Source organism: Dendrobates tinctorius, unplaced genomic scaffold (genome assembly GCF_039654945.1).
Source record: "Dendrobates tinctorius isolate UK_male_01 unplaced genomic scaffold, ASM3965494v1 ptg000223l, whole genome shotgun sequence".
Taxonomy (NCBI): Eukaryota; Metazoa; Chordata; class Amphibia; order Anura; family Dendrobatidae; genus Dendrobates; species Dendrobates tinctorius.
The window spans coordinates 6,860,787-6,886,092 of NW_027361890.1; the positions used below are offsets into that span (position 1 = coordinate 6,860,787).

General features: G+C 47.0%; 1 pseudogene; it reads right to left on the reverse strand.

Annotated features, from left to right (window-relative positions):
• Positions 1-1,501: 1,501 nt before the first annotated feature.
• Positions 1,502-3,637, reverse strand: LOC141059019 (SCAN domain-containing protein 3-like; annotated as a pseudogene).
• Positions 3,638-25,306: the final 21,669 nt, after the last annotated feature.

Here is a 25,306-nt window from a genome sequence, read left to right on the forward strand (position 1 = left end):
TGAGGTGTGCTGACCATAGGCACTGGCCCACCCGCCTCTTCAGATTCAGAGAGACAAAGAAGTTGCGCATCACTGCATACTCCCTCTTCTTCACATTCTTGAATGCTGCTTGGCTGGCCCCCTCTTTCCAAGCCAACAGATTCAGAGAACAGAAGTAGAGACTGTGATGGCTCCTGTCCAGGGCTCTCTGACTGCCTGGGCACTTTGGCAGGTGGTGAAGAGACAGATGGTTGCTCTTCAGTGCTCTGGCCCTGAAAGGACGTGGAAGTCATTGAAGTCGATGCGTTAGATGCCATCCATCCGACAACGGCTTCAATTTGTTCTTCCAGCAGCAGTGGGGTACGGCGAGGTCCTACAAAGCTGCGCATAAAGGACTGTTGCCTGCTAAAACTGGGGGATGCTGACTCACTGGTGCCCGCAGCAGGCACAGAATCCCCATGTCCTCTCCCTGCAGAATCCCCACGTCCTCTCCCTGTAGAATCCCCACGTCCTCTCCCTGCTGAAACTCCACGCCCACGCCCACGTGCCTTACTCCCTGCCTTCATCTTGGTAGACTGATAAAGATAGGCAGAAAAGTACAAAGGGGGGGCTTAGTGCGCTTATTCCTGAACAGCTGGTAACAGGTATAAGAAACACTAATTTTATGAAGTGTGTGTGTGGACTACACTTTAATAGGAGCTAATGTGGCCTACACAACTGTCAAATGGAGTGTTTGGTGAACTTTATTTTGTCTTTTTTTTTTTTTTTTAAAAACTAAAAGGATGTGACCAAAGATGTGACTTGCGAGAAATACGCACCCGGTGTCTTTTAGCAAAGCCGGCAATTCAGTGCGCTATACAGTAAACTCACACTGACAGGTTTAATAAAGAAATGAAATGAAAGAATAGATATAGACACATAGAATACGAATATATATAAATTCTATGTGTCTATATCTATTCTTTCATTTCTTTATTAAAACTGTCATAGGGCTCCATTATATGTCCATTTTGCAAGCCTGCGAGAAAATCTCACCATACGGATGCCATACGGATTACATACAGATGCTGACATGCGCAAAATACGCGACCACACCTTGATTACGGATGACATACGGAGCACTATTTAGGGGTCTGTCATCCGTATTACGCATGTAAAATACTGACCGTATTTTGCGCAGGTTAGTGTGACTCCAGCCTTACTGTGAAATCCTGGTTTGTTCCCAAGTGCAACAGTCTCTGCTATCCCTGCAGGGGTTACAATATTGTGTGATATGCATTATGTATTCTCATTGCTACAAATCAAACATAATTCAAACATAGTGATTAATCACAAAAACAATATTTAATTATATGTTAAGAAATATTTATTACTAAATTCCAATAAATAACATTTCACCATGGCATAGCAAGGAAAAATTCTAAATAAATAACATTTCACCATGGCATAGCATGGGTTTAAATATAACAGTAATATAACAGTAAACAACAGTGCAATATTTTGCAACAGTATGTTGCCAAATTCAGTGAGATGGTTGTGGTTGCTTCTTGCTTACCAATTCAGAAATTCTTGGGGCAGTCTTTGCAAGGGCACAGCGAAGATCATTTTCCACAACAAGTCTACTTTGGTATTTAGACTTGATTAGGCCTCTTTCACACTTCAGTTTTTCGTGTCAGTTACAATCCGCCAAAAAGGTGGAGAAGCGGATCCGTTCTTAACTGATGTGAACGGATGCCACAGGATCCGTTTTTTGACGGATCCGCAAAATGAGGAAATTTAAAGGAACCGCTGGCCGGGAAGAGGAGAGAGAGAGAGAGAAACATTGTGGCGGATCCTCACAAAAACGGATGCAACGGACGGCAATCCGTCAAAATCCACCGATAATGGAAGTCAATAGGGAGAAAAACGGATCCGCAAAAAAAAATTGCGGATCCGTTTTTTTCAAAACCTGGCGGATTTTGACTGATTGTAAAAAACGGAAGTGTGAAAGAGGCCTTTACCAGCAAGCTGGAAAACCCTGTTTCGCAAAGATATGTTGTTGGAAACGGAAGAAGAAGGTGCAGCACAGTCTCAGACAGAATAGGATATAACTGTAAACACTTAATTCAGATTTTTGTCAGTGGCATCGTAGAGAAATCTATTCTCGCTGCATCATTGTTAATTATGTCAATAAACTCTTCTTGCGCTGTCTCCGAAACATCTTCAACTTTCACTGGCAAGTGCAAATGGGGTGTCAGGTAGATTAGGAAAGTATGATGAAATTTCGGCTGCAAGCATGTGCAAATGTTCTTTCACAGAAGTTATCATCATAATTTTTTTGTCTGGCTCAATGTCATGTTCCTCAAAGAAGGCAGCTAATGTAGGAAACGTAAATTTTATTTTTATCCAATTTATTTTTCCAAAGCTGAAGTTTCATTTGGAATGATCTAATTTTTTCAGACAAATCGAGGCATGTTGCATTTGGTCCTTGCAGTGATAAATTTAAGTCATTCAAGATGACAAAGATGTCCACCAAGTAAGCTATTTTCTGCAGCTGTTTTATCGCTAAAAAGTGCTTTGAATTGCGGTCTTGCTTTCTGATTAAAAAATGTTTTCAGTTCATCATGAAGCTCAAAGACACGTTTTAAAACTTTTCCTCTTGACAACCATCTGACTTCAGTGTGAAATAACAGAGCATTGTTTGGCGCATCTAGCTTGTTGCACAGTTGCCAAAACAGCCGACTATTTAAGGTGCTCGACTTAACAAAATTGACATGTTATGAAGGTTTTCATTACTTCTTGTAAATCTTGCGGCAGTGACTTAGTCGTTAATATTTGGCGATGTATCATACAGTGTGTTCCGATTGCTTTTGGAGATTCATTTTGTACCAAACGTTGAAATCCTGAGCGACATCCTAGCATAGCAGGAGCACCATCTGTGCAAACACCACAAACCTTTTCCCAGGAGATGTTATGCGCTTTTAGAAAAGAACCAACTGCGTCAAAAACATCATGTACAGTTGTTGTTGTTTCAAGCGGTTTGCAAAAAAGAAACTCATCTTTAAAGTCGCCATCATTAACATACCTCGCGTAAACCAATAACTGCATAATTTGCCACGTCTGTAGATTTATCAAGCTGGATACTGACTATTGGTAGTGGTGCAGATTTAATTTCCTGGATCACCTGATCAAGAATATCAGCAGACATGTCCTCTATTCTTCTGCGAACAGTGTCGTTAGATAAGGAAATTGCATTCAATTTCTGAACATATTCATTTCCAATTATCACTCGAACTATGTCTTTTGCAGCTGGCAACAGTAAATCCTCAGCAATAGTGTGAGGTTTCATAGCTCTGGCGATTCTGAGTGCCACCAAATATGACGCTTCAACAGCTGCTACATTGTGTTTGTGGTACTAGCCACAAGTGTCAAATCTAGATTTCTTGAGTCCATCAGCTTTGCTTCTAAAATAGTCGATATCCTTGCCAGTAAACCTTGGATGCTTGCTATCAAAATGGCGTTTTAGGTTATTCGGCTTCATAGATTCAGCTGAGAGAACTTCATAACAAATAACACATTGTGGTTTCTCAATTCCTGCTGTAATTATTGAGGTAAAACCGTACTGCAAGAAATCCTCAGTGTATTTTCTTTTCCTAATATTCTTGTCTACACGATCCATTGTCATGAGACGGTTTGCTAAAGAAAAAATAAAAGATGGTCACGTCTAAAGAGTTTGTGAGTTTTCCTATTATTTACTATTCCCTGTGTTGTTTTCTATTACACACCTGTTACTATGACCAGGGGGCCGTATTCACATGCTTAGCTAATGGATCTGTTTTTTACCAGATTAGTGGCAAGTTTTCTATATAGAACAGTGTGAACTACGTCATAGGATACACTGCAGTTTCTGCACAGCATGGCATCTTTTATAATGTGAATGTGACTCATCTCACCATAGGTTTTGAATGAGTGGGAGCACCAGACTTGTTTCCCTGTATCAGTGGGACCACTGGGCTTGTTTTCCTGCAACAAGATGGTCCCATATTTGACAAATATTCAAAAGGTGTACCACACATATAATCCCCCATGTAAAGAAAGATGGGCCCACACATATACTACTCTCATGTTGGCAAGATGGCACCACACATATAATCCCCCATGTATAGCAAGATAGTCCCACACATATACTACTCTCATGTATAGCAAGATGGCCCCACACATGTAATCCCCCATATATATGATGGCCCCACACATGTAATCCCCCATATATATGATGGCCCCACACATGTTATCCCATCCTGTATACAGTACATGGCTCTGCTCCCACCCTCCCATCCTTGTATACATGGCGCTGCTCCCACTCTCCCATCCTGTATACATTGCTCCGCTCCCACTTTGCCATCCTGTATACATGGCTCCGCTCCCACTCTCCCATCCTGTATACATGGCTCTGCTCCCACTCTCCCATCCTGTACACATAGCTCTGCTCCCATCCTGTATACATGGCTCTGCTCCCACTCTGCCATCCTGTATACATGGCTCCGCTCCCACTCTCCCATCCTGTATACATGGCTCTGCTCCCATCCTGTATACATGGCTCTGCTCCCACTCTCCCATCCTGTATACATGGCTCCGCTCCCACTCTCCCATCCTGTACACATAGCTCTGCTCCCATCCTGTATACATGGCTCTGCTCCCACTCTCCCATCCTGTATACATGGCTCTGCTCCCACTCTCCCATCCTGTATACATGGCTCTGCTCCCACTCTCCCATCCTGTATGCATGGCTCCGCTCCCATCCTGTATACATGGCTTTGCGCCCACTCTCCCATCATGTATACATGGCTCTGCTCCCACTCTCCCATCCTGTATACATGGCTCCGCTCCCACTCTCCCATCCTGTATACATGGCTCCGCTCCCACTCTCCCATCCTGTATACATGGCTCTGCTCCCACTCTCCCATCCTGTATACATGGCTCTGCTCCCACTCTCCCATCCTGTATGCATGGCTCCGCTCCCATCCTGTATACATGGCTTTGCGCCCACTCTCCCATCATGTATACATGGCTCTGCTCCCACTCTCCCATCCTGTATACATGGCTCCGCTCCCACTCTCCCATCCTGTATACATGGCTCCGCTCCCACTCTCCCATCCTGTACACATAGCTCTGCTCCCATCCTGTATACATGGCTCTGCTCCCATCCTGTATACATGGCTCTGCTCCCACTCTCCCATCCTGTATACATGGCTCTGCTCCCACTCTCCCATCCTGTATACATGGCTCTGCTCCCATCCTGTATACATGGCTTTGCTCCCACTCTCCCATCCTGTATACATGGCTCTGCTCCCACTCTCCCATCCTGTATAAATGGCTCTGCTCCCATCCTGTATACATGGCTTTGCTCCCACTCTCCCATCCTGTATACATGGCTCTGCTCCCACTCTCCCATCCTGTATACATGGCTCTGCTCCCACTCTCGCATACTGTATACATGGCTCTGCTCCCACTCTCCCATCCTGTATACATGGCTCTGCTCCCACTCTCCCATCCTGTATACATGGCTCTGCTCCCACTCTCCCATCCTGTATAAATGGCTCTGCTCCCACTCTCCCATCCTGTATACATGGCTCTGCTCCCACTCTCCCATCCTGTATACATGGCTCTGCTCCCATCCTGTATACATGGCTCTGCTCCCATCCTGTATACATGGCTCTGCTCCCACTCTCCCATCCTGTATACATGGCTCCGCTCCCATCCTGTATACATGGCTCTGCTCCCCCTCTCCCATCCTGTATACATGGCTTGGCTCCCACTCTCCCATCCTGTATACATGGCTCTGCTCCCATCCTGTATACATGGCTCCTCTCCCACTCTCCCATCCTGTGTACATGGCTCCGCTCCCACTCTCCTATCCTGTATACATAGCTCTGCTCCCATCCTGTAAACATGGCTCTGCTCCTCTCCCATCCTGTATACATGGCTCTGCTCCCATCCATCCTGTATACATGGCTCTGCTCCCACCGTCCCATCCTTGTATACATGGCTCTGCTCCCACTCTCCCATCCTGTATACATGGCTCTGCTCCCATCCGTTATACATGGCTTTGCTCCCACTCTCCCATCCTGTATACATGGCTCTGCTCCCACTCTCCCATCCTGTATACATGGCTCTGCTCCCACTCTCCCATCCTGTATACATGGCTCTACTCCCCCACTCCCTTCCTGTATACATGGCTCTGCTCCCATCCTGTATACATGGCTCTGCTCCCACTCTCCCATCCTGTATACATGGCTCTGCTCCCCCTCTCCCTTCCTGTATACATGGCTCTGCTCCCATCTGCTCCCATCCTGTATACATGGCTCTGCTCCCACTCTTCCATCCTGTATACATGGCTCTGCTCCTATCCTGTATACATGGCTCTGCTCCTATCCTGTATACAAAGCTCTGCTCCCACTCTCCCATCCTGTATACATGGCTCCGCTCCCCTTCTTGTATGCATGGCTGGGCTCCCCCGTCCTCCCCCATCCTCTCCCCCCATCATACTTACCCTCACACCGTCACTGCTGAACTTCCCTGCATCTCTATCCTGGTGGATCTTCCTGTGTGGAGCGGTCATGTGGTACCGCTCATATAAGGTCATGAATATGGACGCCACGCCTATGGGAGAGGATTGGCGTCCATATTCATGACCTTAAATTAGCGGTACCATGTGACCGCTCAGCGCTGGTCGAAGCTGCCGCACCGACAGGGATGCAGAAACTGTGAGTGAGTAAACTGCGAGTGCTTTAGGCGACCCCTGTGCTTTGGTCGTTCGACCCCCCGCCATGGTTGCGACCCACGGAATGAGAACCGCTGCGCTGGGGGAAGCCGTATACTTGAATAAAGTTCTTACAGATCACGTAGGCGGTCGATTCCGCTGTCTGGTCTCGAGTAGGGGTCACAACGGCGAATTTGGTAAAATGGTCCACCATGACTAGACAATGCTCATACCCCTGGTGAGCTTGGCCAATGGTTAAATATTCTATCATTAGGAGTTCGAGGGGTGCTGCTGTTACTGTTGTTTGCACTGCGGCCTGTTGCTCAGGCGGTTTAGTGAATTCGCACAGGCAGCATGCGTGGCAAACTTCTTCCACTGCGGCTTGCAAACGGGGATGGTAGGCCATTTGTTGTAGCCACTGAAAAGTCTTTTGTGCCCTGAAATAAGTCCCCTTTTCATGAGCTTCACGAGCAAGTTCAGTGAGCCGAGCTCCCTGGATTACTACCTGCCAGGCTGTCGTTGAGGTTGCTCGCAGCAGTGTCTTACGGTACAATAGTCCTCCTTTGATGACCAGTTTCTCCCACTGGTGTAGCATTAGCAGAGTATCTCAAGTCAATGTCTTTCTTTGGGTGTCGCTGGGTAGCTGCCTCGTGGCCGGCCATCAACGCAGGCCAGTGTCCTATCTATCCTGTTGTGAACTCATTTTCTGCTCCACCAGTTGAGAGTTCTCCTTCCGTTCTCCCTCTGGTGGTGACAGGAGGTAGTGAGGTTGGTTTAATTGGTAGTGATCTGCCACCTGATGAGGAGCATAACGATTGGATCTCTGGAGTATCAGACTGGATATAAGACAGCTGACGCCCTATCCTGGTGCTGGTGATTCAGTCTGCTTCTCAGGTCTTGGACTTCAGCTCTGTTCCAGTCTTCTCAAGTTAAGTTTGTTTTTGCTATTGTTCACACTGGCTCTTGTTGGACAATTCAGTTTTTTGTGGTCAGCCAGCCCCTGCTGGGGTTGTGCTGAATTTCCACTCCTATTTACCTGTATTTGCCTTTTGGTCCCTTATTAGATTGGCCTCTTTTTGCTCTGTCTCAGAATATTTCAGAGTGCTGATATAGTGGGAGAAGTCTAGTGACTTCAGGGTTAATTTTGCTATCAGAAGTGTTGGACATTATTTTGGTAGGATTTTTGGCAGATTGCACACAGTGTCTTTCCTTTTCTGTCCTTTCTAGTTAGTCGGGCCCCATCGTTTGCTCAGCCTATTTTTCTGCCTTTGTTTGTGTTTTCATCTTGTTTCACCGTCAATATATGTGGGGGGCTGTCTTTCCTTTGGGGTCTGCTCTGGGGCAGTTAGTTTTCCGCTTTTCCTGCTTTAGGCTTATGTAGCTCTCTGGTTGTGACGAGGCGTCTAGGATCATCGTAGATACAATCCACGACTGCTGCTAGTTGTGTGGTAAGATCAGGGATCTGCAATCTGCATAGTTACCAACCTCTCTGGTTTTCTGAGACCTTGCTTGTGTTGGTTTTTCCTCCTCGGTGACCCATTCATAACAGAATCACCAGCCATACCGCAGAATCTAGGGTACTCAAAAGCAGGAGAAAATTGTTTAAAAAGGAAAAAAAAAAGTGTCAGAATTTTTTTTTTTTATTATATTTTTTCCTCTTTTTCTCTGGGGCCGTAGGAGGATTTTTTTTTTTCCTCTCCTAATGGAGATTAAGCAACTGTCTGATCGTGTGGAGCAACTTGCTGCTGAAGTACAGGGAATTTCCACCTATCTCATTCAGTCACATGCTGCTGAACCCAAGATTCCTACTCCTGATGTGTTTTCTGGGGATCGGTCTAAATTTCTGAATTTTAAGAATAATTGTAAATTATTTCTTGCCTTGAAGCCTAACTCATCGGGGAGCTCTGTGCAGCAGGTTAAAATTGTCATCTCCTTGCTGCGCGGCGATCCCCAGGATTGGGCTCTATCTCTGACACCTAAAAATCCTATTCTGACTAATGTGGATGTATTTTTTCAGGCCTTGGGGATGTTGTATGATGAACCTAATGCTGTTGATCAAGCTGAGAGAACTCTGTTGGAATTAGACCAGGGTCAGGATCCTCCAGAGTTGTACTGTCAAAAATTCAGAAAGTGTGCGGTCCTTACTACATGGAATGATAGTGCATTGGCAGCTCTCTTTCGGAAAGGTTTATCAGAGACCGTAAAAGATGTTATGGTGGGATTTCCTGTTCCCTCTGGTCTGGATGGCTCTATGTCATTAGCCATTCAAGTTGATTGGCGTTTATGTGAACGTAAAACTACACGGGAGGCGCTGCCACCTTTTGAGCAAATGTCTGAACCTGTGCAATGTGATGGGGTTTTGTCTAGGGCGCAACGTCAGGAGTTTAGAAGGCGTAATAAGCTGTGTTTTTTCTGTGCAGACTCCTCTCATACTATTTCTGTCTGCCCTAAACGAGAGAAACGTTTTGCACACACATTTGCTGTGGGCAGTATACAACCTAAGTTCCTTTTGGCAATTACTCTGATCTGCTCCTTGTCCACATTTTCCACTAAGGCTTTTGTGGATTCAGGAGCAGCTCTGAATCTGATGGATTTGGACTTTGCTAAAAGTTGTGGTTTGTCCATGACGCCTCTGCAGACGCCTATTCCTTTGAGGGGTATTGATGCCACTCCTTTGGTGGAGAATAAACCTCAGTTTTGGACCCAGGTGTTAATGCGAGTTGCCCCAGACCACCAAGAAAATTGTAAATTTTTGGTGCTGCATAATTTGCACAATACTATTGTTCTGGGGTTCCCCTGGTTGCAAACTCATAACCCAGTTTTGGATTGGAAATCTGTGTCTGTGGTGAGTTGGGGTTGTCAGTGTGTTCTTAGGGACGCTCCTGTTTTCTCCACCTCTCCTCAGTCTCATGATATTCCTGATTATCTGGCTGATTTCTCTGATGTATTTAGTGAGAGTTAGTCTGCGTCTTTGCCTTCTTATAGGAGTTATGACTGTGCAATTGAGTTGATGCCTGGGTGTAAATTTCCCAAGGGTCGGCTTTTCAACTTATCTGTACCCAAACATGATGCTATGCGATCCTATATTAAGGAGTCATTGGAGAAGGGTCATATTAGACCATCCTCGTCACCTTTAGGCGCTGTTTTTTTTTTGTGGCCAAGAAAGATGGTTCATTAAGACCGTGTATTGATTATAGTTCCCTTAACAAAATGGCGGTTAAATATCAGTACCTGTTACCTCTGATGTCTGATTTATTCTCCAGAGTTAAGAGTGCCTGCTGGTTTACTAAGCTTGACCTCAGGGGGGCGTATAATCTTATTCGCATCAAGCACGGGGATGAATGGAAGACGGCGTTTAATACTCCGGAGGGACATTTTGAGTACCTGGTGATACCTTTTGGGCTCTCTAATGCCACTTCTGTCTTCCAGTCCTTTATGAATGATATTTTCCGAGACTTTGTGGATATGTTTTTGATCATCTATCTGGATGATATTTTGATCTTTTCTAGTGATTGGGATTCCCATGTGGAATATGTCCGGACTGTGTTCTGGATTTTGAGGGAGAATTCCCTGTTTGTTAAGGGATCGAAATGCCTCTATGGTGTACAGAGGATTTCATTTTTGGGATTTATCTTATCTCCATCGACTACTGAAATGGACCCGGCCAAGGTACAGGCCATTTATGATTGGGTTCAGCCTACTTCTTTGAAGGCTCTCCAGAAGTTTTTTGGTTTTGCTAATTTCTATCGTAAATTTATAGGTAATTTTTCTAGTATTGTCAAACCACTGACTGATCTGACCAAGAAGGGAGCTGATGTACTGAATTGGTCTCCTGAGGCTGTCTCAGCATTTCAGGAGCTTAAGCGGAGATTTACTTCAGCTCCAGTTTTATGGCAACCTGATGTCTCACTTCCATTTCAAGTGGAGGTAGACGCTTCTGAGATTGGTGCAGGAGCTGTTTTGTCCCAAAAAGACCCTGTGACTTCTAAGATGAATCCCTGTGCCTTCTTTTCTCGAAAGTTTTCCCCATCTGAACGCAACTATGACGTGGGGAATCGGGAATTGCTGGCCATGAAATGGACATTTGAGGAGTGGAGACATTGGTTGGAGGGAGCTAGACATCAATTTGTGGTCCTCACCGATCACAAGAATCTGTTTTATCTGGAGTAGGCCAAATGTTTGAATCCTAGACAGGCTAGATGGGCCTTGTTTTTCACGCGTTTTAATTTTGTGGTCTCTTTTCTTCCGGGCACTAAGAATATTAAGGCAGACGCCCTTTCTAGGAGTTTCTTTGCTGATTCTCTTAATGTGACCGAGCCTACTACTATCCTAGGTGAGGGGGTAGTTCTTTCTGCCATTTCGCCCGATTTGAGACGCGCCCTGGAGGAATTTCAGGAGGATAGGCCTGACCGTTGCCCTATGGGAAGATTGTATGTTCCTGACCAGTGGAGAAAGAGAGTGATGTCTGAGGTCCATTGCTCCGCATTGGCTGGTCATCCAGGTATTTTTGGTACCAGAGATTTGGTGAGTCGGTCGTTTTGGTGGCCTGTCTTGTCTCATGATGTCAGGAATTTTGTACAGTCCTGTGGAACTTGTTCTCGGTCTAAACCTTGTTCTCGTTCTAGTGGGTTGCTGATGCCCCTGCCGGTTCCCAAGAGGCCATGGACCCATATCTCAATGGATTTTATTTCTGATCTTCCTGTCTCTCAGAGAATGACTGTTATCTGGGTGATTTGTGATAGATTTTCGAAGATGGTCCATCTTGTACCACTCCCAAAGTTGCCATCTTCTGCTGAGTTGGTACCCTTGTTTTTACAACAGGTGGTTCGGTTACATGGGATTCCTGAGAACATTGTGTCCGATAGAGGGGTCCAGTTTGTTTCCAGATTCTGGAAAGCCTTTTGTTCCAATCTGGGAATTCAGTTATCCTTCTCCTCCGCGTTTCATCCCCAGACCAATGGGCAGACTGAGAGAACAAACCAGACCCTGGAGTCTTATTTAAGATGTTTTATATCTGCTGATCAAGATGATTGGGTCTCATTTTTGCCCTTGGCCGAATTTGCGCTGAACAATAGAGCTAGTTCTGCCACTTTGATGTCACCCTTTTTCTGTAATTTTGGGTTTCATCCTCGATTCTCTTCAGGGCAAGTGGAATCTTCATCCTATCCAGGTGTGGACCCTGTGGTTGTGAGAATGCAGCAGATATGGGACCAAGTGGTGGATAAGTTGTCACTCTCTCAGGAAAAGGCCCAGCGTTTTACCAACTGGCATAGGACCATTGGTCCCCGGTTTAAAGTGGGTGATATGGTTTGGTTGTCATCTAAGAATAGTCCTATAAAGGTTGCATCTCCAAAATTTAAGCCAAGATTTATTGGACGTTATAAGATTTTGGAGATTCTTAATCCTGTTTCTTTTCGATTGGCTCTTCCAGTTACGTTCAAAATCCATAACGTATTTCACAAGTCACTGTTGAAGAGGCTTGTTGAGCCAGTAGTTCCTGTGGCGGCACCTCCTGACCCTGTATTGGTTAAAGGCAATGTGGAATATGAGGTAGAGAAAATATTGGATTCTCGTTTGGTTAGACGGAGACTCCAGTATTTGGTCAAATGGAAGGGTAATGGCCAGGAGGATAATTCTTGTGTCTCTGCCTCTGATATTCATGCCAATAAATTGGTTCGTGCTTTTCACCGGGCCCATCCTGATTGGCCTTGTGGCATGGATGAGGGTTCGGTGACCCCTCCTCAAGGGGGGGTACGGTTGTGAACTCTTTTTCTGCTCCACCAGTTGAGAGTTCTCCTTCCGTTCTCCCTCTGGTGGTGACAGGAGGTAGTGAGGTTGGTTTAATTGGTAGTGATCTGCCACCTGATGAGGAGGATAACGATTGGATCTCTGGAGTATCAGACTGGATATAAGACAGCCGACGCCCTATCCTGGTGCTGGTGATTCAGTCTGCTTCTCAGGTCTTGGACTTCAGCTCTGTTCCAGTCTTCTCAAGTTAAGTTTGTTTTTGCTATTGTTCACACTTGCTCTTGTTGGTCAATTCAGTTTTTTGCTGGGGTTGTGCTGAATTTCCACTCCTATTTATCTGTATTTGCCTCTGTGTGAGTGTTTTTTCATCTTGCTTCACCGTCATTATATGTTGGGGGCTGCCTTTTGCTTTTGGGTCTGCTCTGGGGCAGTTTAGATTTCCCTTTCTGTCTTTAGGCTATTTAGTTCTCCGGCTGTGATCGAGGGGTCTAGGGCACCGTAGGAACCCCCCACGGCTACTGCTAGTTGTTGTTCATAGGTTCAGGGGTCTGCAATCCGATAGCTGCCAACTTCTCTAGTTTTTTGGACTTAGCTAGTATTTCTGTTTTTACCTCCTACAGTGACTCATTCATAACAGCCGTGCGTGATGGCCGTGGTGCACCTGAAGTCGTCTTTATTGTTGGCGAATACCTCTTGGTACTGGCCCAGGAGTGCTTCTACTTGATATATTTGGGCCGGGGTTAGGCCAGAGAGTTCTGCCCGCATTTTCTCTAGGATGGCTCGGCCATTCTCTTCAGCCGAGGACCCAGTGGTCTGAAGGGATTGGACAGATACTGCCCATGGGTCTCCTACCTGCACTCTTAACTGGAAAGCCGGAGTAGGAAGCACCTCCTCTAGAGGTCTCACTAGCTTCGCCATTTCGGCCTGCGGTTTCAGGACTTTGTCTTGGAACGAATAGTCACCGCCCATGGGTCCCCTGCCTGCACTTTTAGCTGTAAAAGGTTTCATCAGTTTTGCCACTTTTGTGCACAGTTTTAGGACAACTTCTTGATCTTCCAGGTTGACACAGTGCACAAGAACGGTCCCCTTCCTCACGGAGGCCAAGGCGCGGGCCACTAGAACTCCAGGGGGTAGGCGCTCCGAGAAGCATGGCTCCACCTGCTCCTCCACTCCCTCCTGAGGCACATGGGCCCGGATGGGCAGGGCTACCACAATCTGGCGGCAACACGAGCTGAGGGGTCACCAGTGCCATCACTCTCCCCAGCACTTCTCCCTCCTGGCAGTCCTATAGGACCCACGCCCCCCCGCACCAGCTGTTGGGGAGTACGGGAGCCTCAGGGTCTCTTGCATAGGCTCACTAAGGAGTAGACTGCCGAACTCTCTCAGTATGTTCATACCCCAGGTGACAGGGTGTTTTTCGTTTGCGTCTCCCTGGATCAGAATCACCCCTTGGCAGCCGAGTTGTTTGCCGCACAATGAAATTTGCATCCAGGCTACTCCAATGACAGGGACTGGTAGCTGGTTAGCGGCTATTAACTTTATCATGAACCCCCACTGGGGCTTCTCCGCTTCGGGAAAGTGCTGTCAGAAATAAGTATCCGGCATGGTCATAACTTGTGACCCCGTATCTACCAGGCAGCGCACTGCACATCCTTCGAACGCTGCCCATATCACCGGACACTTTGCAATCAAGTCTTCGGGACTTCCACCACCCCGCGTTGTGGGTTCTGGCTCTGAGCGGTGTCCCCTAGCTCAGAGCCCTTTAGTTTAATGGTCGCCGGGGTGGGTATCTCCCACGCCATGGGCACTCTCGGGCAAAGTGGCCCAGCTCGCAACATCCAAAGCATTCCCGAGGCCGCAGGGTCCGACCTCCCCTGGGATTGCGAGGGCCCCAGGGTGCTGGGCCCGGCACAGGCTGACCACATGTGGTCTTGGCCCTCCTCTTCACCTCAGCCAATTCGCCTCTAATGCTCTTGAGCTCTTGTTTCATTTCTTCCACCCACAGAGGCTCTCTGATGGCATTCATGGAGACTTCAGTGCTTCGGACCTTTCCCACGGGGACTGTCAGCCCGTTCTTGCTCCTGGGAGCGCGCCTGGCTCCCTACCTTGGAGAAAGCCATACGTGGGTTTACCCGGATCAGTTCCCGCAATGCTTGCTTAGTCAGGGGGTATCGGAGGCTGGTCACTAAGAGGCTGCCGTAGGGTTATGTCAATGGGCCTTACACCAACACCATCTTTTCGTTCAATGGCCATGTACACTCACTGGCCACTTTATTAGGTACACCTGTCCAACTGTGTGTTAAGACTTAATTTCTAATCAGCCAATCACATGGCGGCAACTCAGTGCATTTAGGCATGTAGACATGGTCAAGACAATCTCCTGCAGTTCAAACCGAGCATCAGTATGGGGAAGAAAGGTGATTTGAGTGCCTTTGAACGTGGCATGATTGTTGGTGCCAGAAGGGCTGGTCTGAGAATTTCAGAAACTGCTGATCTACTGGGATTTTCACGCACAACCATCTCTAGGGTTTACAGAGAATGGTCCGAAAAAGAAAAAAAATCCAGTGAGCGGCAGTTCTGTGGCCGGAAATGCCATGTTGATGCCAGAGGTCAGAGGAGAATGGGCAGACTGGTTCGAGCTGATAGAAAGGCAACAGTGACTCAAATTGCCACCCGTTACAACCAAGGTAGGCAGAAGAGCATCTCTGAACGCACAGTGCGTCGAACTTTGAGGCAGATGGGCTACAGCAGCAGAAGACCACACTGGGTACCACTCCTCTCAGCTAAGAACAGGAAACTGAGGCTACAATTTGCACAAGCTCATCGAAATTGGACAGTAGAAGATTGGAAAAACGTTGCCTGGTCTGATGAGTCTCGATTTCTGCTGCGACATTCGGATGGTAGGGTCAGAATTTGGCGTAAACAACATGAAAGCATGGATCCATCCTGCCTTGTATCAACGGTTCAGGCTGGTGGTGGTGGTGTCATGGTGTGGGGAATTTTTTCTGGGCACTCTTTGGGCCCCTTGGTACCAATTGAGCATCGTTGCAACGCCACAGCCTACCTGAGTATTGTTGCTGACCATGTCCATCCCTTTATGACCACAATGTACCCAACATCTGATGGCTACTTTCAGCAGGATAATGCGCCATGTCATAAAGCTCGAATCATCTCAGATTGGTTTCTTGAACATGACAATGAGTTTACTGTACTCAAATGGCCTCCTCAGTCACCAGATCTCAATCCAATAGAGCATCTTTGGGATGTGGTGGAACGGGAGATTCGCATCAGGGATGTGCAGCCGACAAATCTGCGCCAACTGTGTGATGCCATCATGTCAATATGGTCCAAAATCTCTGAGGAATGCTTCCAGCACCTTGTTGAATCTCTGCCACGAAGAATTGAGGCAGTTCTGAAGGCAAAAGGGGGTCCAACCCCTTACTAGCATGGTGTACCTAATAAAGTGGCCAGTGAGTGTATAACTGTTGAAGGACGTTCATGTATTGGGTGACCGTCTCCCCTGCCCCTTGCATACGACTGTCTAACCGGGTCCTCAACTCTCCCACGTCCGTCGGGTCCCCATGGGTCTTCCTCAAGATCTGCAAGACCCTTATAAAGGTGTTTCGCTGCCCCGGGGGCCTCAACATCACAGAATCCTGAGCCTCACCGTCCAACACCATTAGGGCCAATTCTGCCTCTAGGTCAGGGGTCATTGGATGCATCCTAAATAGCCCTCGCATCCGTTCTGTCCAGCTCTTCAGCATAGTATTGCTGCCGGAGAACCTGGGCAGGTTACTCAGCGTAGCCCCAAGGATAAACTGGACCGGGGGTCGCCGTCGCCCCCCTGGTCCACAGCATTGCTTGCGCTCGGAGACTGCATCCTGCCGACTACGCCAAGTGTAGTAATCGCAGGCACGCGGGATGCAGTGACGAGACGGGAGTCGGGGAAAGCTTTAAATGTAACTTTTATATAGATATATATCTCTTTAGGGTTATCTCGAGTAACCAGCAAGCTAACAACCATTATCCTCGCAGGGATCAGAACAACAATACACAGGAAACACAATAATAACTACCCGGTTAGAACCGGTAACTATGAGGCCGCGGTATGGCCGATTACGGGTCCAGAAATTACGATTATGCGACTACAGCGTGTCACTTATCCTCCTGTAACATCCGGCAGAGTGGTGATCGATGTCTGTTCGACGTCTCAGCCGATGAGGAGTTGACGCAAGCTTCTGGCGTTCCTTCGTCCAGGTGGAGCGAGGGCACAACAGGCCCCTGTAGAGTTCCTCTGCGTGGCGCCTCCCGGCGATGGCGGGGTGACGATGGTCGGGGCCCGGGGTGTGTAAGCCCCAGCCGCGGGCTGGAGTTGGCCGGCGGCCGCCGCAGGTGGCAGCGGGTAGGCCGCGGCTGCGGGCTGGAGCTGGGCAGTGGTGGCCATGGGCGGCAGCGAGCAAGCCGCAGCCGTGGGCTGGAGCTGGGCAGTGGTGGTCGTGTGAGGCAGCGGGCAGGCCGCAACCACGGGCTGAAGTGACTGAAGTGAGTGCGCGGTCTTTTGGTCGGTGTCCCTCTGCTGGGTCGCTCGGGGCTGTCTCCTCCCTGGCAGTGGTGAGTCTCCCTCCGTTCTCTCTGGCCGTCGCTCACTCCTGTTGGCTCTGGCTCTCTGCTGCCACCTAGACCTCCTGCTTCTTCTCTCCTGCTCTGTCGAGTGCCCCCTGCTGGCGTTCTCAGCTCCTTTTATATCTGTTAGGAGTGGCAGAAGGCACTAAATAAAAATATAAATAAAGTACCTTCGCCACTCGGGGTCCACCGTGCAGAAGATGTAATAACTGCTGCTAGGTGACGGCAGAGCAATCTGGCGGTAATATGCACAGGGGTTAATGGCACCCAATGTGCACTGCTCAGACTCTGTTGAACTCACAGAGTCACAGAAACAAAACACAAAAAAGTCTGTTTAGGACACAGAACTACAGCGCTGCACCCACGGTATCTGGTCACAGGAGTAGCACTAGATGGCGGTACTTACTCCGTCTAGACCTACCGACAAGGATCGGGTGCAGAGCGTCGCAACCACTGCCGCATAAAGAGCTGCAACTGCAGCGTGGCAAAGACAGAGCCGCTGTACTGACACTGCTAACTAGCAGGTGCAATGCTGACGCTAGGCTGCTGAGGCAATGGAGCAATAGCGCGCTGGCGCTGATACTGGCATTAACACAGGCACTCTCACAAACGTAGTATCAGAGGGTAGGGCTTTCCAATGAGTCATTCACCAGTCCATGCATCCATCAAACAAACATACAGCAGCAGTATGGCTATACTAGCGCATGGCGGAACAGCCATGCTCGCTTTTTATAGTGAATGGGACCTTCCGGAAATCTCCAGGTCTCCAAGAGGAGCCAATGGGATCCGACACAGGACCTGAACACCTGACTCCCGAACTCCAATGGGAGTTCGTCCCATGAGCATGCTCAGACGCAGGAGTAGAGGACTTAGCCTCTGGAGAGAGTTGCCGCAAGGCAATCTACTCTGCAGTCTCCTCTACAGCAGATGAGGAGCAGGAGACCGCAGAATGTGAGGATCTTGAGTTCAGCAAAGGAGAGGCAGAAATCTGACTCCTAACAATATCGGCTTCGCCCCCTCTCCTTCTAGAACTGGCTCTGGTCGATCCTCTCAAAATGTCCCCCGGAAACAGTCTCTTTAGGAACCTTAGTGACAGTCCCCTTGGTTCCGGTCCGGTTACACAGCGGTGACTCTCCCTTCTACACTATGAAACTATCATATTGTTTGGAGGGTTTGAGAGACCATCAAACTATGTGGGGGACCATTAAACTATAAGATAGGCCATCATACTGTGTGGGGTTATGAGAGCATCATACTATGTGGGGGGAACTCTGTGGGCATCATCATGTGTGAGGGGGGACAGTGTGGTTGTTTGGGGAAATCATACTGTGTGAGGATGTACTGTCAGGGCATCATACTGTGTGGTGAGGATGAAAAAAATCTAGAATGGCCAATGCGTTGAAACAATAATTTGTCATCCTATCTTTTTATAATGTGTGTATTTACTCTCTTTTTCCTCTTTCTGCTACTGCTCTTTTTGTTCGTTAGTTCCTGTATAACTTTTGGTTGAGATGAAGATGAGCAGTGCCTTAAAACCCTGCCAAATAGGGGATTAAGTTTATCCGAAATTGCAATATATGAGCATGGAATAACAATTTCATGATATTATCCTGTGCATGTAAACTTGCCAGTTTTATTGGATTGTAGTTTGTATAGCTTTGTACAGTATGATGCTTGATATTTGATGTCCGCCAAGATTTCTGTTTTCACCTTGATTTCTTCTGACATCTGGCAACCCAACCACAGTGCAGCGTCTGCCGAAACATGCATAGATGATTGTAGTCATAAAACAGAGAGACATAAAAGAATTCATATAGAATTGAAATGACTAGTGTAAGATACTCGCAATGTGTAAGTAATACTGAAAGCTTGTTGGACCTGATTGCTTTGCTGGACCTGATTACTACACAACTTCAAGTACAAGTATAAAGCTGGTCCTAGTCAGTAAGATTTATTTCTGATCTGAAAAGTGTTGTAACATCTTTCCCCATGGAAATGGACATACATACAGTGATAACTTCAGGGAAAAATATTGTTTTTGTGATTGCGGAACATATTTTCTTGGCGTGTAGTTGGTTAAAGGCTACAATAGCAGCTGAGATGACGTCTATTGCAATGTCAATGGCTGAACTGATTATGACAGGCCTACTGGTATAACCGTGATCAACATTTATCATTATCTTTCATATAATGATACAGGACTACAGTGCCCTTCGCATTTGTATACATCGGTGTGTGTATTACAGAAGTATTCCCTAATGATCAATGGGCTAGCTCATGGAGATACATGGGCCAAATCATGACTGCAATATGGGTCATTGCCTGTAGCATCCTTTCTTTGTACTGTGTCTGAAGTTTGTTCTGTCCTCTTTTGTAAGAGTTTTAAAATTATAGCCACTGAGGTAGTCACGTAACTTTCCTGGATTCTCAGATTCCTAGTTTTGCACTAGTATAGGGCTGCATTGCAGGCCGTTTTGCGATTTAGGAGTTTGAGAAAGTTAGAGGAGAAACTGTGTGGACACCATACTGGAAGTCTCCATTTTCTTCATAATAAGATATAACTAAGAAATTGTTAAAAAGAGCATGGAAAGAAGACAACTCAAGTTACTGGTGAATGAGATTATTTTGCTTTTACTAAATCAAAAATACAGCTGAAAATATGAAACTATATAGCACATCTAATTAGAGAAATCTGCTTTTTTATCTTCCTGTTCTGATCGTTCATTCTCAAAATTCTCAATTCATAGGTAAAAATCTGTCTTTTGCGAAAATAGCGGTGATGAGTTGGTGCTCATACAGTTCTGGAGAATTGTAACCGTTCTGCCTTCTTCCACATCTGGGCTATGTGGTTTCCAGTATGCAGCTAAACCTCCTTCACCTCTCAAATAAACAGACTGTAAAGTTCAGTAGTCTTTGGTTTATTGGTGCGATCAGAGACGTAGCTAGGGTTTTGGTTCAGGGGGGGGGCGAAACTTCTGAGTGGGCTCCTAACCAGGTGACTTTGATTACAACTTGGTGACACACCCTAATAGTGGATGTAGGAGATGACTGCACTGTTACTGAAAATAATCTCTATATAAAGACCAACATGGATGTTACCGCCATATGGTCCGACAATGACAACATCTCCAGCCAGGACTCGGCTACAGAGAATACAACAAAGACACGTTTCACTTCTCATATTCCAGCCCCATCACCATGTATCCCCAACCTGCACAAACCCCTCATCCTGCTGATACCCCAATGCTGAGCCGCTGCTGCCTTATGTTTCCCTATTACTGCACCTGATACCCCAATGCGGAGCCGCTGATGCTGTATGTGTCCCTATTAATTCACCTATTGTGTGGTTCTGTGTGACCTCTAAATTCTAAAGCATCCCTCTATAACATAGTAATGCCGGGTGCAAGTGCTCTAGAAAATAATGCCCACATTTTGGCCTCTAGAATGTAATAATGCCCTATGTGTGCCCCGTTTGACAGTCACAGTAACCTGAGTTCCCTTATAACAATAAGTGTCCACTTTACATTTAATAATGTCCTGAGTCTCCCCCCTGTACAGCTCCCCTATACACAGTATAATGCCCCCTCACTGTATACATACTGACCCCTTAGTATCCCCCAATGATGGCTCCAACACTGTATGATGACCCCCTTACTGTAATCTCCACACTGTATGATGGCCCCCTAGATAGCCTCCATATAGTATAATACACTAGATAGTCCTCAATATAGTATAATGCAGCCCCCATAGGCAGACTCTACAGTATAATGCAGCCCCCCCATAGGCAGACTCAATAGTATATTGCAGCCCCATAAGTAGAGTGTAATGCAAGGCAGCATCCCCCCTATAGGGAGACAGTAATATAAGGCAGCACTCCCCTATAGGCAGACTGTAATATAAGGCAGCCCCCCATCCCCTATAGGCAGACTGTAGTATAAGGCAGCACCCCCCATCCCCTATACGCAGACTGTAATATAAGGCAGCACCCCCACCCTATAGGAAGACTGTAGTATATGGCAGCCCCCATCCTCTATAGGCAGACTGTAGTATAAGGCAGCACCCCATCCCCTATAGGCAGACTGTAGTATAAGGCAGCACCCCCATCCCCTATAGGCAGACTGTAATATATGGCAGCACCCCCACCCTATAGGCAGACTGTAGTATAAGGCAGCACCCCATCCCCTATAGGCAGACTGTAGTATAAGGCAGCACCCCCATCCCCTATAGGCAGACTGTAATATATGGCAGCACCCCCACCCTATAGGCGGACTGTAGTATAATGCACCCCCACAAAAAAATAAATAAATCCAATACTCACCTCTCTTTCTCCCAGTCCTGCGCTGCTCACTGCTCCCGCTCATCTCCTGACAGTGGGCGCCGGGCAGTGACGTCATCAAACCCGCTGTCAGCTAGAGGGGGATGATGGGAGAAGGAGCGCTCGCTCCTCTCATCACTGGGGTCAGCTGTATCGGCTGGATGCCGATACAGCTGAACCTGCGATCGATGACAGGTGAGGGGTACACTGCTGGCACCGGGCCCCCCACCTGCTCAGGGGCCCATAGCAGCAGTGCAGGGAGATCGATTCATAAGCATAGAGTAACGGCTACAACTCTCACCGGATTAGCTGAAGGATGGAATAGTAGTAAGAAGTGAGCAGAAGCAAGGAACACTTCTTGTCTGCTTAGAGTCCAGGCATGTCTGAAAACATGTCTCTTTCGTCTCAGAGGAGCAGGGGGCGGTCCCACTAAACTTAAAGGGGAAGACATGTGCATCTGTAAGAATGCTGCCAGATTGTGCTAAACATATTTAAACATCATAAAAGGATAACATATCACCTCTTACGGGTTGTAACAAGTGTTAAACTGCAAACACCTTTTATTAGTGAACATAATATAGGCAGAACACTCCCCGCTTGGCATCAATGGATGTCACTATTAGGTTCTTTTGGGGAAAACAGCAACACAAGCTCTGTTACTGGCCTGAGGAACAGTTTGCGCTCCTCAAGCTTACACACTCTGACTTCTACCTTGCGTACTTTCCTGTCCTTGCTGGGAAAAGATATGATGACGAGGCAGAGTGGCCACTCACTATGGGGCAACTGACTGTCTTTTAGGAGTACGACATCCCCAGGTTTGATTTTTGGGTGGTCTATCTGCCACTTTGTCCTGGTTTGTAGGGTGGAGATACTGCTTTCTCCATCAGTCCCAAAAGACATTGGATATGCTTTGCACTTGCCTCCATTGTCGCCTGTAGAGGTCTTTGTTGTTGAATTTTCCGAGTGGAGCTCTAGGGACACAGGTTTTCTGCGTGAGTAGCATTGCAGGAGTAAGGACTGTTGGGTCTCCTGAATCGCTGGAAAGTGCTGTCAGCGGCTTGGCATTCATGATAGCTGAGACCTCAGCCAAGAACGTAGTTAAACTCTCGTGTGTGAGTCTGGATAGAGTCTAGTATTTTGTGTGTTATCCCTATTATTCTTTCCCAGGCACCTCTCATGTGCGAAGAGTTTGGGAGATTGAAAGTCCAGGTGCATCCTTGCTCGCCTAGGTACCTTTCAACATTAGCGATGTCTAAATTGAAAGGGATTTGGAGTTCTCTTGACGCTCTAACGAAATTTGTACCTCGGTCAGAACGAATATGCTTCACAGGACCTCTGATTGTAATGAAGCGTTAAAGTGCATTTATAAAACTTTAAGTGTCCATAGATTTGATTACGTCAATATGAACGGCTCTGATGGACAGACTTAACACTTAACTTCAGTATGGATCTTCCTAGTGCGTCGAGTAGCCACGGACCAAGAACTGAATACGTCTAGTTCAACGTTGGTGAAGGGGATTCAGTACTAAGTCTGTCGGGTGGATGATTGGCCATCTTCGGATTTTGGAACATGTCACAGAGTTTGCAGCATGCTTCTCTTTGCTCCGACTATCCATAGTCCAGCCGCCTGTATGTTCCCTTCAGTAAACAAATGGCCTTGGTGTCTCACTAAGTCATGATGATGCTGAATGAGCAGGATTGTGATGTGATGACGTCCAGGAGTTATTACCGGGTGTTTCTCTGAAACTTCTACCTCAGCTTCTTGAAGACGGCCACCTATTCTCAGCAGCCCGTCTTGGTCGACAATCGGATCAAGCTTCTTCAGCACACTGTCTCTAGGAACAAGTTGTCCCTTGTTGAGGTTGTCTATTTCTGTGGTGTAGGTTTCCTTTTGTACAACACAAAATATTGTAAACTTAACTCTTTCCAGGTTGAGAGTGGTAAACACGTGCTTGCAGTGATGCCAACCTTTACAAGATCTCTGGCTTGAAGATAGCGCTGACTTGCAGGACTGGGCCACATGAAGTAGGCAAGCGATGGCTTGAACAAGTGACTTCCAGGTTGAGAACCTGCTGAACCAATGAGATTTGAGGTGATGACTTGAAACCACTGTATGTAGAGCTGACACCTGAGAATAGAGTTCTTCGTCAGCATCTGGATCCACTAGTTCAAACGTATCAGGCTTGATGATGTGGGGTGTTGAACGGTACAAGGAGGCAGGGCCTGTGAACCATGTAGTGTCGTTAAGATGACTTGGTGCAATGGATCTAGTTGCATGGTCGGCAGGATTGTGGTCTGTAGACTTGTAATGCCACTGATTAGGGCAAGTGGATCTCCTTATCCTCAGCACCCAAGACTATTCACAAAAGAAAGAACTCCTGTGCGTATGAAGGGTTTCTCGTCTTTGCTGATCTGAAAAGTGAAGGCATCTGTCTTCAGATCCCAAAGCAGTCCAAGCGTTGCATGGGAAGGGAGTCGATGCTTAGGTCTGAGTCCTTTAGATCGCTGGAATAGTCTTGAGAGGGAAAGGCTTCCATAAACTCTCAGCTGTTGGAGGAAATCTTGTGTTACCTTAGGTTAGAATGCGCAAGCATTTCTTGAGCCTTTTTAGTAGACTGATTGCATCCTCATTCGTCGGTGTGGACTTGAAACAGTCGACTATGTAGAAGTCCTTTTCTATGAAGGATCTGACATCTGACATCTGACCCATACTCTTCTTCGCCCTCTTTGGCGGAATGTCGGAGGCAGTAGCTAGCGACTGCAGGGAAAGTGCTGCTCCCGAAGATGTGTACCCTTATCCGGTATTCTGCAGTGTCTTTACATGGGTTGTCGCGATACCAGAAGAACCTCAACTAGTTTCTGTGCTCCTCTTTGATGAGAAAACAGTGGAATATCTGTTGTATGTCAGCCATAAATGCCACCCTATCTCTGCAGAAACAGAATAGTACTTCTAGAAGTCTATTGCTGAGGTCTGGGCCCGACAGTAGGACATCATTCAATGAGATGTCTTCGCATTTGGCGCTTGAGTCAAATACCACTCTTATTTGACCTGGTTTCTTAGGATGGTACACTCTGAAGATGGGCAAGTACCAACACAAGTGCAATCTCTGCGTGGTTGTTCTGGAATATCTTCCCCAAGAAGGTAAAGAAATGTTCCTTCATCTCAGGTGACTTCTGAAGCTTGTGTCTGAGGGAGATGAATCGGTTGTAGACCAGTTCCCTGTTGTTGGGTAGGCGTCTTCTCTGAGGAAGAAATGGTAAAAGTGTGACCCAACTTCAACTTGTACTTGACTATTTGTTTATCCATGATGTCCAAGACCATCCTGTCTCCTATAGACATTGCTACCTTGTTGTTTTCCTTTGTCCTGTGGAAGACTGTACATCCTATGTGGTCTTGTTCACTTTCACAGGTGGTCTTCATTGGTAAGAACTGAGAAAGGGCAAGGTATGGGAGTGCTGTTTGGTAATTCCTTTACCATTAGACTATTGTGACATAGCTGGAAGACTTTCGGACGTCCATTTTCTAGTGTGCTGGTAAGCATACTGTTGACTGAGGCCGGCTTGTGTGCTCCTCCTTAACAGACGTCTCCTATAATGACCCATCCAAGGTTGAGCTTCTGTGCATATGGAGCGTTCTGGAAGCCATTGATAGATTCTCTAGCCTTGTGGGCTCATAGTATATCTCTTTCCAGGAGTAAAGCTATTGGGGCTTCTGGGTCCAACTCAGGTGTCAGGTGGACTATACGCTTCAGGTGGGGGTGATGTGTCGCCACCTCTGGTGAAGGTATCTCCGACCTGTTGTCGGGAACCTGACTGCACTCCAGGATGGTCGGTAATGATAGGCAGGTCTAGCCATCTATGGACTCCACCTTGTATCCGGCTGCTTTCCTCCCTGCCATCTC